A 12,039-nucleotide genomic window follows, 5' to 3' on the forward strand; every position below is an offset into this window, starting at 1 on the left:
GAAAGACATTCAAAACCTGGAAATGGCTTGATGTATCCAGCGGGACCACCTCACACCAAGTACATGGGGCTCCAACACTGTGGAGAGACCTTTAGATGAGGGTTCACCATCAAATGTTGTTATCTGGTATTTAATGGTGACAAAGACAATGATGGATTAGAGTGTGGGAATCATGGGAAACAAGTAAAGGGAAGGAAAAGACTGGTCACCACCCACAAGGAACTCTGTTCTCCCATCCATCCTGCCTTGAGTTCCATTGCTGAACCGAATTATCTAATTCTTGGGGCTTTAGTGCCCATTCCAGCACTATGCACCACTCCTAAGACCTGTATCTGAATCCCAAGGATTTTGAGGTGACCCTTAAATTCACACAAGGTGGTATGCCTTTTGTGCCAGTGATTCTGTACCAACACCTGTAAAATGCACCAAGGAAATCTCTCCAGAACTGCACGGACACCAACTCCACTACTACAACCAATAGCAAGAGCATTGTATTTCTATTCATTTTATATCCAATTCATGTTAAAGAAAACCCTTTCGGATCTGTGTGTGGTGTGTCAGGTGATGCAATGACTATCATTTACAACGTTATTTAATATTTTTTGTCTTAAATAAATATTTTTTATACTAAATGAACTCCAGTTTTATGTTTAGAAGGGAAATGGAAGTTCCAAAATTAAGAGCCATTCAACAAGGATTAATAGCCCATTGTGTTTATATTGTATCCCAGAATTCTGTGCTTATTTAGAGTGTTTCGCCCCCGCCCAATAATATTTCTCTGTAGCCTCTGCATGAAAGGGCAATGGCCCAGAAGTTGTTTGGATTTACTAAACAGAAAAAACTATTTGGCCTATCCTAAAATCCGTAAAAAATGCCAGAATACAGGACTAGGGATGCACCGAATACACTGTTTTGGGATTTGGCCGAACCCCAAATCCTTTGTAAGAGATTTGTCCGAATACCGAGGTGAATCTGAACCATAATTTCATATATAAATTAGGCCACGGAAATTATAAAGAGAACAGCACATGGAAAAAAATGTTCAACTTCCGTATTTATGTGACTCAAGTCACGTGACATGATTCAAGGATTCGGATTCAGTTCACGTGTATTTGTCCGAATCCTGCGGAAAAAGGCTGAATCTTGGCCTAAACCCGAACAGAATCCTGAATCGGTGCATCCCTAGTAAGGACATGGAGTCCCTGTTTTGGAAAATTATCCCTCATTTTTTTATTGTTCTTTAGGCAATAAAGAATCAGAATGAGAAGTTCAAGCCACTTGAATGGTCTTTCCATAATCAGTTCATTGTCTGGATATGGTGCAACCTGAACTGTTTTTTTTTATACCCGTACCCAAAGCCGTGTACATTCCTGCCTATAGCGATTAATTCTGTGGTTGCTGCCGCCAAACGTACTATTTAATGAGCTGCTGGCGCTGCTCCAGGGGAATCCCCCAATGCCCTCGGAACAATACGAAACTGCAGAGGTTCTTTGGTTGCACTCACGAATAACATCACAGAGAATGTGATAGCAGATCCAAGTTTTAGTAGCCCATAGCAGCCAATCAGCAGGTTAGTAGGGGGATCATTGAAAGCAAACATCTGATTGGTTACTATAATTCACCAGACCTGCTGGGGGCAACTGCCCTACATAGTGCTTCACCTGGATGATTAGGTATTAATGGGCTTCCCCATGAGAATGTTACTAAATTATAGGTGTTCAGATGTAGGCCAGATGTAGGCCTGAAACATTGCTATATCCAAAAGCCATGTATATCAAATAAAGGCTTTTTTAATGGGGACAAGAAGGTGCTGTTTGCTATTGTTCTATAAGGTGTTCATAAAATATTGCCCAATACATAACTTTTTTCTTCCTCTCCTCACTCACCCTCTATTCTCCTAGTTTCTTCTCTTTACACACTCTCATGTATCCATTGGAGTAATTAGATGTCATTGGGCCCCACAACAAGTTTAATTTACGGCCCCACAAAATTGGTAAATTGATCCATTTTACCAAGATATATTAAAATTGCTCATTAATCATGGCCTTACTGAGCCCCCTACCCTCCTGGGCAGGGTCTGCTTCCTCTGTAGTTACGCCCCTGCATCTATTCCTTTCCTCCATTTCTTTTCTTTGTTCTCACACAGAAATAGTAGTTGCCATGATAAGTGATGAGTGAATCTTTCCCATTTTGCGAATCTGGCAAAAGGTTTGCAAAACAGTGAAAAATGTGCAAAATGTTGAAAATGTCACACTTCCAAAAAATTGTTACATTTTTTGACGCACAGCAATTTTTTTACACGGGTGACAATTTTTTTTACACGGGTGACAATTTTTCCACAATAAATTTTGATGCCCATTTCGCAAAAAATTCTGCTAATGGCAAAACATGGAAATTCACGGCAAATCCACGTCTGGTGAATCATTTCGCCCATCACTAGCCATGATATAGGCATGCAAGGCCAACTGGTTGGGTGAACAGGAGGCCCAATAACATCTGGACCCATCAGGATATTCCCTGGTACCCTGCTGAGTGTTTAACACTAAATACTATTTCAGCCGGTTGTCTGCAATGTGTGTATGTGTTTGAGCATGCCTTATAAGCACAATACACAATGTTTTATTCTAAAAGAAGCAAAATGAATGCTCATTAAAGGCATTCTCTATATAAGCATGTTTCCTTACACTCTGGAATAGGTACTTTCAGCCCTGCTTAATGCTCATAAAAAATAAAATATATGAAAGTCCTGTCTATCAAGGTAACATTGATATCAAAGTGTCAATGTTTACATTCTGGGACATACACAGACAACCTATTAAACGATATCAATGAATTTCCCTACAATAAACAGGACGCTCAGATTCTGAGGCATATTAGGCTTAGGCTATTAGATAAGGGTATTGTTAGTTAGCTTTGCTGTATGTTTAGGGCTAGGTGTGCCATCTAGTGTTGAGATGACAGATAAGGACAAATGCCAAAATAAGATTATTACTATTTAAACACCGTATATGGCAAATGGATAAGGTTTATATTTTCAGTGCCTCCCTTAACTGCACATCTTACTAGTGACCCAGCTTCCCTGTTCCTGCCCCCAATATACCTTTTACCTACTGGGTGCACCTCCACCCTTTCCCTTTAAAGAGATACCGACACCAGAAATTAAATCTTTTTTTTACATCTATCATAACATTGTCTTTGCAAGAACTTTATAATTTTACCATAAAAGTATTTGCCTGATGCGTTTACATTACCTGTCTGATTCCCTATGTTCTTCTATGAGGGGGCAGCCATATTTGTCCGTTAGCATTGGAAGCTATAACTGACAGGCTGAGAAGGGACAGTCAGGTTGGCAAAACTGTCAGGTTTATGAACTTCAAGTAATAATTACTACAATAGCAAAAAAACATCAACATGATCTATAGGTAACTTTTTATGTAGATTCATATTTTGAAAGGCAGTTTTTTCATGTCAGTATCACTTTAAAGCTAATTTAACCTACTGAAGTTTAACCAAGAAACACCTTTCCTTAACTCTGATAAACCCAAAGAAAAGTTTATACTGATAGCAAAGGGTTAAGCAGAAAACCAAGTCACCCAGGAACATTCATGCATCAATATTTGTATATTATTCAGACCCCTAGGTGATACATCCAGCCAACCAGTGTTCCCCTTTGGCTCAAGTTCCTTCTTTCATTTCCCCCTTCCATCAGTGTAACCATCTCTGGTATTTTCCAGCAGAGCGAGGGCACACTGGGTTTATTCTGGTAACAATGGCAGCTCAGACAGGTTTCTTTAAAGGGGAAGTTCCTTTAAAATAAACTTTTAAGTTTGCCATTCGTCTTCATTTCGTGAATTTTTCAACTTTCTGGTGCAAGGGGGCAGTGGTTTGTAAGGAAAAATGTAGAAGAAATAGGAGAGTTTTTCATTAGAATGATAATCATACAAGGATCATAATGAAAATGCAGTTTTTTATGGTTTTATAAAAGACCACGTAGGGTCTTTCTTTAAGCCCAGATGGTCAAGCTGAGTAGTCATGTAATGTCAGTAAGGTGGCCATATAGCACATTAATCCTTTAGAAGATACTAGTACTTATATTAATTGTAATTACTTCACCCCTGAATAAAGAATAAGGGGTACAAGCAACGGAAGCTCTGAACTGAGTGGTAAAAAATGGAGCAGTAGTGATGAGCGAATTTTTTCGCCAGGCATGGATTCGCAGCGAATTTTCGTATTTCGGCATTGGCGAATTGTTTCGCGAAACTTCAGTGAAAATTCGCAGCGGAAAAATTCATTGCACAGAATGTTTTGCTGCGTGTCAAATTGGGTACAGTGGCTTCAAAATTGGGCACGTTCGCATAAAAAAAGCACGGGCGGCAAACAAAATAGACGCCGGCGACAAAAAAATAGACGCGGATGACAAAAAATAGACGCGGGCGACAAAAAAGATGTGGGCGACAAAAAAAAAGCACGCAACAAATGCGTTACGCAAATTTTTCGCTGTTTCATGAATTTTCTTGCCGTTTTGCAAATTCTACGGTGAAGCGAAACGGGACAGATTCGCTCATCACTATGGAGCAGGTTTTAGAGATAGGTTTAGGCAAAGACTAGTCAACAAGGGATCAGATCTATAGTACGTGGAGGGGAAATTTAATTGGGTTCTGTGCACTCTCCATCTAGGGATCTGTACCTGCTAGTAGAAGATTAAATGTTGGTGTGGTCTTTAGCGGGGAATTTCTTGCCATGTGTCAGCCCAACAACTCTTTCTCCTCCGCTTCATGAGTCATAACCCAAGGTTATAAACCTTTTGCGTCTGCTTCCATCATCCCCACATCTGTTTCCCTCCTCCCTCGGCCCATCCATCTCTTTCTCAATGTTTCACTCCCTTCTTTTGAGTTACTCTGACTTTATCCATCCTCCCATCTCCCACATCTCCCCATCTCTCCCAGAGTTCAGCAGCTCCCACCGCACACATTCCATCTAATCACTCCTAATGCACTACCCATTCGCACAGTGTAAATCTCCACCTCCGACCTACCATCCTCTGTAATATCCAACTCACTCCCTCATCATCCAACTCAGAGTTACATAGGTCATTGTTTTGGTCAGTGTATGTTTATGGAATTTATAGGTCTGCAAACACATAGACCTGGCTTGTGGATCTGATTAGCTAGTGGCATGCAGAATGCCAGATTGGCCATTTAATGGTCTCTCAGTTAAACAACATAATTCCAGGGCCTTGGCTGGTTCTGAAAGTAACACTTCAATGAAATTAGGGAAAGAGGCAGTGGAACAGAATGTTAAAAGGATTCGGTGGGATACCTAGAGACAGGATAGTAGTGACAGATCAGGCAGCTCTCTTGCTCAGATATTAGCATTGGCAGAAGCAGGAGGCAGACCACCCCCCTGGTAGATTCCTGCCAGTTCCTATCAGAGCAGCAGTGGGCCGGGCTGGTGGCGGCCATCTAACAGCACAGAGGACCTTAACTTCACTCATTTCACCACTACACATTCAGATAATTTGGAGCCCAAACATGAGGGTTGATTCACTAAAGGTTGATAAGTTTTATCGCACGTTTTTTTGCGTTAAAATTGTCGCGAAAGAAACGCGTGATTCGCTAAAGTATTAAACACTTAGACGCGCTAAATATCGCATTTGTCTGAGCAAAAATTATCACCTACTTGAGGCAGGCGGTAATTATAGAAAAGTACAGTTAATGAGCTTTTGGCAACACAATATGAACTTTGCAGTGGGATTTATTCAAGTCTGTGTTGGCCCCAGAGTGATGCAGCCGCCAGTTTGCAGGGAAATGGTCATTTTCAGAACAGTAGTTTTCCAAAAGTAATCGCATGTATGGCTAATATGGCGTGCGTTTTTTCGCACGCGGCAACAATTTGTGCGCAATGCATTCATTAGCGCGCATTCTGTCAAATACCGCACAAAAATAGTCTTCGCGACTTAAATAATGCAAGCAGCATCACATCTAAATTTACGCAAGTATGCTTTCAGCGAATCGTGCATTAAGACGAAAAATTAGATGCAATACAATTTTTAACACATGCTATAAATAGCGCTCGTTTTAATGCACTTTAGTGAATCAGCCCTATGGTCTGAAAATCATCCAATTTTGACGCTATCCATACTAGGCTCCACAGCAACCCTATTTTGCTTCTATAATCAGGAGTTCCACTGCAGTAACTGGATTCTCTTCAACTGTTTTGATGCCACTAGGGGTTGAAATAGCTGCCTGGCATCTTTGACATCTGGGGTTTGGTTGATCCCAGGGGACTCTGTGCATGGGGTTTGCATGTATTTCTGCCATAAGCGTGGGAATTCCCCATGTGCTGCTACTTCCTCACACAGGCCAAAAACCAGCACTTGGAACAAAATCAATTGTGCAAGTATTCAAAACTCAAACGGTGGTGCCTAGTACTGATTGTGTTTCCATCTCTACAGTTAATGCCCTTTTGTATGCAAGGCTGCACTTTTATATTAGCCACTGAGTGACACTGCCTAGAGTTAAATTCCCCAGATCCTTCTCACTAAGCATAACCCAACCTGCCATCACTTAGTGTATAACTCGCATTTATGTTATTTCTACCCAAGTGCATGGCCTTGCATTCACCAACATTAAACTTTATTTGTCAATTTTCAGCCCAGATTTCAACTTTCACTCTTAAAAGTGGCAGCATCTTGCACTGAACTTATAGTTTTGCAGAATTGGTGGGCACAGGTATAAGGGCATCTCCCTGCAATCTCCCTCCTCCCCCCTCCACGTGCGTGCATCCGCAATGCCGTCATGAGGGGGTGCCATTGCCAAGTGACAATGACTAGAGGAAGGCAGGAGAGGTCTCTTCTTCCTTCCCTTCGTTCCGGCTCTGCTGCAAGGAGAGGCATAGCAAAGCAAAACCTTTATGGCTGAATAAAAGTGTTAGTGTCGAGGTTGGTAAGAAAAAACGTCTTTTTAAAGCATTCAAGTTAGCTGGGACAGTGGAAACTTTCATCAGGTACAAGGAAGCAAATAAAGCAGCAAAAAAGCTATCAAGCAAGCTAAAATAGAGATAGAAAGGGATATGGCAGCTAGGAGTAAAAAGAATCCAAAATTATTTTTTAAATATGTAAATAGTAAAAAAATGAACAAGAAGGGGTTGGACCCTTATTATCAAAAGAGGGTCAGTTGGCTGATGAAAACAGGGAAAAAGCAGAAATTCGGAATTCTTATTCTTCATCTGTCTATACAACTGAGGAGCCAGATAATGAAGGCTTCTCTATTAATATGCCCAGTTCTAGTAATTTAGCTACTGGCGCATGGGTCACTCGGGAGGAACTAAAAAAAGAGACTTGAACATGTAAAGGTAAACAAGGTCCAGGGCCGGATGGGATTCATCCCAGGGTATTAAACGAGATTAGCTCTGTGATTGCCAAACCCCTTCACTTAATTTTTCAGGAGTCGTTGAGGTTTGGCATGGTGCCGAGAGACTGGCGGATTGCTAATGTGGTGTCGTTATTTAAAAAGGGATCCCGTTCTCAGCCTGAAAACTATAGGCCTGTTAGTCTGACATCAGTAGTAGGAAAGCTTTTGGAAGGGGTAATAAGGGGTAGGGTACTTGAATTCATTGCAAATCAAAATACTAAAAGTTTGTGCCAGCATGGTTTTATGCGTAACAGATCTTGTCAGACTAATTAAGTTGCATTTTATAAGGAGGTGAGTAGGAACCAGACTCTAGGGTGGCAGTCATCTACTAGCATTTAGAAACAGTACCACACAGAAAGTTAATGATAACGTTGAGGGATATTGGCCTGAAACTTAATATTTGTAATTGGATAGAGAACTGGCTGAAGGATAGAGTACAAAGAGTGGTGGTAAATGGAACATTTTCTAATTGGACCAGTGTGGTTAGTGGAGTACCGCAGGGGTCAGTCCTTGGTCCTTTGCTTTTTAACTTGTTTATTAATGACCTGGAGGGGGGCATAGACAGTACTGTTTCTATTTTTGCTGATGACACAAAATTGTGCAAAACTATAAGTTCCATGCAGGATGCTGCCGCTTTGCAGAGCGATTTGACAAAATTGGAAAACTGGGCAGCAAACTGGAAAATGAGGTTCAGTGTTAAAAAAGTGCAAAGTTATGCCCTTTGGTAGAAATAATATAAATGTGAGGTACACACTAAATGGTAGTGTGTTGAGGGTATTTTTAAACTAGATGTAAACTATGAGGTTAAACTGTAAAGGCTGGATTTGTTTCCCCGGAAAAAAAGGCGCCTGGGAGGGGACATGATTACTCTGTACAAGTATATTAGAGGGGATTATAGACAGATAGGGGGTGTTAATTTTTCCCATAAAAACAATTAGCGTACCAGAGCCCCCCCCCCCCCTTTAGATAAGAGGAACAAAACTTCCATTTGAAGCAGCGTAAGTGGTTTTTCACGGTGAGGGCAGTGAGGTTGGGGAATGCCCTTCCTAGTGATGTTGTAATGGCAGATTCTGTTAAAGCCTGTAAGAGGGGCCTGGATGAGTTCTTCAACAAGCAAAGTATCCAAGGCTATTGTGATACTAATATCTACAGTTAGTTTTAATGTTTGTATATATAGTTATGTATGTGAGTGGATAGATAGGCCAGTATGGGTCTGTATGTGAGTGGATAGATAGGTCAGTATGGGTCTGTATGTGAGTGGATAGATAGGCCAGTATGGGTCTGTATGTGAGTGGATAGATAGGTCAGTATGGGTCTGTATGTGAGTGGATAGATAGGTCAGTATGGGTCTGTATGTGAGTGGATAGATAGGTCAGTATGGGTCTGTATGTGAGTGTATAGATAGGTCAGTATGGGTCTGTATGTGAGTGGATAGATAGGTCAGTATGGGTCTGTATGTGAGTGTATAGATAGGTCAGTATGGGTCTGTATGTGAGTGTATAGATAGGTCAGTATGGGTCTGTATGTGAGTGTATAGATAGGTCAGTATGGGTCTGTATGTGAGTGTATAGATAGGTCAGTATGGGTCTGTATGTGAGTGTATAGATGGGTCAGTATGGGTCTGTATGTGAGTGTATAGATAGGTCAGTATGGGTCTGTATGTGAGTGTATAGATAGGTCAGTATGGGTCTGTATGTGAGTGTATAGATAGGTCAGTATGGGCCTGTATGTGAGTGTATAGATAGGTCAGTATGGGTCTGTATGTGAGTGTATAGATAGGTCAGTATGGGTCTGTATGTGAGTGGATAGATAGGTCAGTATGGGTCTGTATGTGAGTGGATAGATAGGTCAGTATGGGTCTGTATGTGAGTGTATAGATAGGTCAGTATGGGTCTGTATGTGAGTGTATAGATAGGTCAGTATGGGTCTGTATGTGAGTGTATAGATAGGTCAGTATGGGTCTGTATGTGAGTGGATAGATAGGTCAGTATGGGTCTGTATGTGAGTGTATAGATAGGTCAGTATGTGAGTGGATAGATAGGTCAGTGTGGGTCTGTATGTGAGTGTATAGATAGGTCAGTATGGGTCTGTATGTGAGTGGATAGATAGGTCAGTATGGGTCTGTATGTGAGTGTATAGATAGGTCAGTATGGGTCTGTATGTGAGTGGATAGATAGGTCAGTATGGGTCTGTATGTGAGTGTATAGATAGGTCAGTATGGGTCTGTATGTGAGTGGATAGATAGGTCAGTGTGGGTCTGTATGTGAGTGTATAGATAGGTCAGTATGGGTCTGTATGTGAGTGGATAGATAGGTCAGTATGGGTCTGTATGTGAGTGGATAGATAGGTCAGTATGGGTCTGTATGTGAGTGGATAGATAGGTCAGTATGGGTCTGTATGTGAGTGGATAGATAGGTCAGTATGGGTCTGTATGTAAGTGGATAGATAGGTCGGTATGGGTCTGTATGTGAGTGGATAGATAGGGCAGTATGGGTCTGTATGTGAGTGGATAGATAGGTCAGTGTGGGTCTGTATGTGAGTGTATAGATAGGTCAGTATGGGTCTGTATGTGAGTGGATAGATAGGTCAGTGTGGGTCTGTATGTGAGTGGATAGATAGGGCAGTATGGGTCTGTATGTGAGTGGATAGATAGGTCAGTATGGGTCTGTATGTGAGTGGATAGATAGGTCAGTATGGGTCTGTATGTGAGTATATAGATAGGTCAGTATGGGTCTGTATGTGAGTGGATAGATAGGTCAGTATGGGTCTGTATGTGAGTGTATAGATAGGTCAGTATGGGTCTGTATGTGAGTGGATAGATAGGGCAGTATGGGTCTGTATGTGAGTGGATAGATAGGTCAGTATGGGTCTGTATGTGAGTGGATAGATAGGTCAGTATGGGTCTGTATGTAAGTGGATAGATAGGTCAGTGTGGGTCTGTATGTGAGTGGATAGATAGGGCAGTATGGGTCTGTATGTGAGTGGATAGATAGGTCAGTATGGGTCTGTATGTGAGTGGATAGATAGGTCAGTATGGGTCTGTATGTGAGTATATAGATAGGTCAGTATGGGTCTGTATGTGAGTGGATAGATAGGTCAGTATGGGTCTGTATGTGAGTGTATAGATAGGTCAGTATGGGTCTGTATGTGAGTGGATAGATAGGTCAGTATGGGTCTGTATGTGAGTGTATAGATAGGTCAGTATGGGTCTGTATCTGAGTGTATAGCTACAGTAGGTCAGTATGAGTGTATGTGTGTCCGCTGGGGTTTGCTTGAAAGGGTTGAACTTGATAGACCTTGGTCTAGACTATGCAACTGTGTAACACAGGGCTGGCAGTAAGTAGAGGGCCCCGCGCAGCCTGCAGTCGCCAATGTTCCCGGCGGGAGAGGGAACGCCAATGCGCCAAATGTGGGCAGTGCTGTATTTATTGGGGTTGGCCACAGGAATGCAGGGAGACCTATGGCAATGCATTTATTTCCCCTGCAACTGTTTTACACAATATAACACATTGTTTTCAGGCAAAAGTAAACATTGAATTCCAATGATCATAATCAGTTCATACAAACTGGAAATACTGCAATTTGAAACCAAAGCTCTTGTTACTGCTGTAAGTTGGATACTGCTAAAAACTGTTTATGATCTGCATGGAAAACATTATATATCCCAGGGTTATCTAATTAACTTCCAGCAATTAAGTTTTATATGGAGAATATCACAGCCACATTGCACTGTAACTCCCCAAGAGCCTGTACAAAGCAGAGATTATCAATTCCTTTATCGTGCCCTTAAGTTGCATGTAATGACTTCCCTAGTATCATGCCTGTGCCCAATACCCTTGAAATATCCCAGGACTGTGCACTGAAATACATTTGGTCATTGCACAAAACAGTATTGGAATACATTGCAAATCACAATGCTATGAGTTTGTGTCAGCATGATTTTATGTGCAGGAAAACTTTTCAGACTAATTTCATTGCCTTCTATGAGGAGGTGAGCAGGAACCTAATCTCTGGGATGGCAGTGGTCTTTGATACAGTACCAAATAGAAGGTTTCTGATTAAATGAAGGAAAAATACTTGGGGAACTGGCTGAATGATATATTACAAAGAGCATTGGTAAATGGAGCATTTTCTAATTGGACCAGTTGGGTGAGTGTTTGGCCCATTGCTTTTTAACTTGAGGTGGGCATTGTTAGTACTATTTCTAGGTTTGCAAACTGCAGACCAAGGCAGAAATGCTGTCTGCTTGAACACTAATGGGCACACTCTTCCTCCCCTAACTGTCGTTACACTTCTGTCCTGCTCAGCATCGTGCAGTGTTTGTGAGGCTAGCCCACCAGGCTGGCAGTAAGTACAGGGCCCCATTGCAGCCCGCATCTGTCAATAATCCCCAACATGTGCACATTCTGGCAGGATTACCTCCATAGGAAGTTAAATGAATTTGGTTCCACCAAGGCAACAGACAAGAAACCCTTACAGGAAAATAACATGAAAGCAAATTCTATTTATATATTGGGCTTATTTGTCCCTTTTTTTGGTTCAAAGAGTTGGTGCTATATGGTCAGAGGTTACAGCTGTGTGTGCTTGTTGATAATTATAGTTTTATCAGAACAAGGTCCATTTGGAG

The sequence above is a fragment of the Xenopus tropicalis genome, chromosome 7, assembly GCF_000004195.4.
Source record: "Xenopus tropicalis strain Nigerian chromosome 7, UCB_Xtro_10.0, whole genome shotgun sequence".
NCBI lineage: Eukaryota > Metazoa > Chordata > Amphibia > Anura > Pipidae > Xenopus > Xenopus tropicalis.